Source organism: Eumetopias jubatus, unplaced genomic scaffold, assembly GCF_037043125.1.
Source record: "Eumetopias jubatus isolate StellerSeaLion01/CBP00866 unplaced genomic scaffold, mEumJub1_p1.0 scaffold_16, whole genome shotgun sequence".
In the NCBI taxonomy this organism is placed as follows: Eukaryota; Metazoa; Chordata; class Mammalia; order Carnivora; family Otariidae; genus Eumetopias; species Eumetopias jubatus.
The window spans coordinates 38388218-38393453 of NW_028274822.1; positions in this window are offsets into that span (position 1 = coordinate 38388218).

Here is a 5236-nt window from a genome sequence, read left to right on the forward strand (position 1 = left end):
AATGCGTTGTCAAGGAAAAAGTAAAGCTGTCTTTATTTTTAGTAATGGTGTTATTTTTAGAACCTAAAAAAAAGCCACTAAAATTTAGGAGTAGTGGGTAAAAACGAACTATATCATATTTTTACAACTTCTATCTAGTTTGTTATTAATAAGTGGGTTGAAGCTACAATGTGTGAGAGAGTGGGGTGGGGAGGGGCAGAGGAAGGGGGGAGAGAGAATCTTAAGCAGGCTCCATGCCCAGCATTGAGCCCAACATGGGGCTCAATCTCAGGACCCTGAGATCATGACCGAGCCGAAACCAGGAGTCAGACACTTACCCGACTGAGCCAGCCAGCTGCCCCCTAGAGGGTTTTTTATAAAGACAAACTGCAGTGTGGAGAGAACTGATTTCATTGGAGAGAATAATACAAATGTTTGAACCATATTCTTTGAAAACCAAATAGCATCAAAATATCAATGGACATAAAACATATTATCCTGTGAAATGCCACAGCTAATCTTCGAAAGCAGCCTGGTCAATGAAGTATGGGGAAAACTGCATATGGAATGAGCAAGTGGGGTACTTATTTTCTTCCCTCAGAGTTACCCATATAATTTAAGCATTAATTTTAGTGGGTAAGTGATTTAAAAATCCAGAAGACAGAATATAACTGCCATATTCTTTATATTTTATCTTATAAAGAGGGAGAGGAAACACAGTCATGGCTGTGGGGTTCATAATTTGGCTCTTAAACACAGATTGTATAAAATTACAGTGGAGCAGGCACCTGGGTGGCTCAGTTGGTTAAGCGACTGCTTTCGGCTCAGGTCATGATCCTGGAATCTCAGGATCGAGTCCTGCGTCAGGCTCCCTGCTCAGCGGGGAGTCTGCTTCTCCCTCTGACCCTTCCCCCTCTCATGTGCTCTCTCTCTCAAATAAATAAATAAATAAAATTTAAAATTACAGTGGAGCAATGAGTAAATACAGGTAATGACCACTCACCGAGGTGATTTCTGGCTTTTCAACCTCAGTTCTCAGATTGGCTTCATGATCATTGTGGCTTATAAATTCTGTTCTAAAAAAGTTGTAATGGAAATAATGTAATTGTTATGATCTTGGATATAACATTATATATTTTGATAACAAGCGCTTTCTATCTTTGGAATTTTATTTTGAAAAGTCAGAAAATATTGGCTTCACAAAATGGTAAGTAAAATTACTTCAAATATTTGTACCTTAAACACTATAAAGAAATTTTGTCCTAATTCCTAATTTACAACCTAATGAATAGCCTGCAGTGTCTTAGTATAATTTTTCATATTCAGAGATTGACTGTCCATGTACTAAGGACTAAGTTAACTGCATCTCTGCTGTGTTTCCTATTGTTTTAAGAAAGTAAATGTAAAGAAAGTGCTCTCTTTTGCCATTTTAGCCTGGGTATGTGTCTACATACAACCAATAACCTCTATCGTTGTGGGTCATATCGTGAAATAGAGAAGACATGCAAATCAGGACATACAAACTAGGTTTGCCTGCGTCATATGCTTATTTTGTGTTCGTGGACATTTCAACTTTGGGGGGGGGTCTCATTTATTTTATCAGTAAGATGTAAATAATAATAATTCTCCCCAATATCTCAGATATTAAACATGTGAAAATTATTTAATCAGTGTAAATATCTCATTAAATGAGCGATCTAAATTTGATGAAATCTTTAGCCTCCATGTCCTGCCATGGATTTGTATCTTTACACGAGGGAGTATGGAATAGTGGAAAGAGAATCTTTCTTGGAATCCAGCAGGCTTATGTTGGAATCTGGGTTCCATTATTTACTAGCTGTGAAATCTCTGGCAGTTTACTCAGCCTTTTTGAGTTAATCTGTAAAATAAGATCGGTAACTTCTTTTGGAGTTTGGGATATTACAGTTAATATATAATGTACCTGGTGCATAGTATTTATGCTTAATATAGGTGCACTTATTGTGAGGTGCATAATCTTCTTTCCTTGATGCTTCAGGAGAACATTCCAGAGCTAGAAACAGAATGATGAAGATCTATCTCATCACTTCATATACTCTGAACTTAAGGGGGAGCGTGGAGGCAGCTGAGATGAATATCACCTCTGCAGAGCTGTATAGTGACATCTAATATAATGCTAGGACTTCCAGTACCTCCTCACCTGTAAAAGTGGGTAACAATACCATCTTCCCAGAGGGTCCAAAGGAATATATATTCCTGTGTCTGGTATACAGTTCATGACTGATAAACATGTAATTGCTTTACTAAACTTGGTAAAGAAAGAGAGCATTTTATTTCTAAAATTTCCACTACTGCCCATCAGTGAATTCATTCTTTCTCTTTCCTGCATCCGATCTCGGACATGCCCCATAGCTTTTCTCAGAAGAATAAATTTCATCTGAGCAATGTAAACACCTCTCCAGTATAATAAGCAACATTTTAAAATCACTCAACTTAAAGTTTCTCCCCTTTTCCCAGCTCAGAGTGGGAAGCCTAGAGGAGAGAATGGGAGAACTGACTTGCCCCTCTTGCTTCTCTGCCTCCTCGATTCCTAGCTGTCCTTTATCTGGTAGCCCAGGGTTACTGAGCCCAGGGGGAAGAAGACATTAGGGACAATACCTGCATTGCATGACTGTTTCTTTAGGGGCTGTTGCACAGTTGTTAATTCTTTCTCTCATGAATGCACTTTTTGTGTTTTTTAGAGATCCTGCCAGGGCATCCCTTGTTCACATAAATGCCTCTCTTATGGCTGGTGGTTTTCCAGTCTCCCTTTACCTGCTGGTGCTCTGGCTTCTACCTAGCTTTGTGCTTTCTCTCCTTTGGGATTCCTCTGTTCTCCAGAGAAGGAATCCCCTTGAGGGGAATCCATTCTGAAATGACCTCAGTTTTGTTTTCCCAAAGATTAGCTTGGCCCAAGGGAAAATTCATGCTTCCTTGCCCCACATTTTGTTGAAACACTGTGTATTCCCAACACTACCTTTTGTTTTGTTTTGTTCTCTTTCTTCCTGTTTCAGGTTAAAATGCCATGGGGTGCTCATCAGACTCTCAGAGTGATCCCCTTGGAGCCTGTTTGGCAGCTAACCTCATCCTCCCCTGCAGGGGATGGGTGGCCGGTAGAAGATAGATGCAGCCCACCAACAATAACTGCCCCCAAACTCACTTCCTCATGACTATAATTTGCAAATTCTTCTTCCCTTCACTTCCTTGAGAGGGAAGTCTTTGACACCTCAAAGACTATCTCCAAAATTCTCTTTTCCCCTCTTATACATGATTGGAAGGAGGATATCTCAAGTTGGTACAGCCAGTTTCACAATGCAGAAGCATGTTTTGCATATAGTCTGTTATTTAAGATCTGAAAAATATTTGGTGCCTATTGTATTGTTCTCAGACTTTGAGGCTCAGCCCAAGGCAGAGTAATTCCATTTTAGAATTTTGTTAGAAATATTGAATATTGCAACTCAAATTATAGTTGGTTGCCTCATGCCCAGACATGGCACCATTCTTTTTCTTTTTTTTTCTGCTGCAAGAACAATTAGATTAATTTCATTGAGGAAAAAAAAAAGAATTAACAATTGGGTTCCTAGTCAAATACTGTCCAGTTTTTCTCAGATTTACTGAGAAATAATTGACATACATCACTGTATAAGTTTAAGGTGTACAGCATGATGGTATGATTTACATATAGTGTGAAATGACTATACATTAGGTTTAGTTAACATCCATCATCTTATGTAGATACAATGGAAAGAAAAAAATTCTTGTGATGAGAACTCTTGGGATCTACTCTTGTAAAAACTCCCCTGTATACTGTATACATCACACAGCAGTGTTAGCTATAGGCATCATGTTGTACATCATATCCTTAGTACTTGTTATAAGTGGAAGTAAATTTGGACCCATTGAATACTTTCCTCTAATTCCTCCTCCCCCAGTATTGCACACCTCCCTCCCCCACCCCAAACTGATCTCATTTTCTGAGTTTGGTGTTCGGGGCTTTGGTTTTTATTTTGTTGTTGTTGTTGTTGTTGTTGTTAAGATTCCACATATAAGTGAGATCATATGATTATTTCTCTTTCTCTGTCTGACTTATTTCATTTAGCATAATGTTTTCAAGGTCTATCCATGTTGTCTCAAATGGTAGGATTTACTTTTTTTTCCCCCAATGGCTGAATAAGATTCCATTGTGTGTGTATATGTATATCACAACTTCTTCACAATTCATCTACTGACGTACACTTAGATATTTTATGTCTTGGCTATTGTAAATAATGCTGCTGTGAATATGGGGGTGCAGTTACCTTTTCACATTTAGTGTTTTTTTTTTTCCCTTTGGATGTATTCCCAGAAGTGGAATTACTGGATCATATGGTAGTTCTATTTTTAATTTTTTTGAGGAACCTCCCTACTGTTTTCCACAGTGACTGCACCAGTTTGCATTCCCACCAACAGGGCAAAGGTTTCCTTTTTTTCCACATCCACGTCAGCATTTGTCATCTCTCTCTCTCTCTCTCTTTTTTTTGGGGGGGAGAGAGAGAGAGCATGTGGGCATGAGCAGGGAGGGGCAGAGGGAGAAGGATAGAGAATCTTTTTTTTTTTATTTTAGAGAGAGAGTGTATGCATGAGCAGGGGAGGGGCAGAGAGAGAGGAAGAAGGAATCTCAAGCAGACTCCCTGCTGAGTGAGGAGCCCGAACCAGGGCTTGATCCCATGACTCTGAGATCGTGACCCGAGCTGAAATCAAGAGCCTGAGGCTTAACTGACTGAGCCACCCGGGCACCCCTTGTCATCTCTTATCTTTTTGATGATGGCTATTATAACAGATATGAGGTGATATTTCATTGTGGTTTTAATTTGAATTTCTATGACTAGTGATATTGCACATCTTTTCATGTATCTGTTGGGCATTTATATATCTTCTTTGGAAAAATGTCTATTTAGGTCTTTTGCCCATTTTTTAAATTGGATTATTTGTTTTTTTGCTTTGAGTTGTATGAGTTCTTTATATATTTTGGATATTAATCCCTTATCAGATACATGGTTTGCAAATATTTTTTTCTCATTCTGTAGGTTCTTGCTCTTTAGCTCGATGTAGTCCCACGTGTTTTTGATTTTTTTTATTTGTGTATTAGATGTGATTTCCAAAAAATCATTACCAAGACCCATGTCAAGGAGCTTTTTTCCTATGTTTTCTTCAAGGAGTTTCATGGTTTCAGGTATTACATGTAAGACTTTATTTCAAG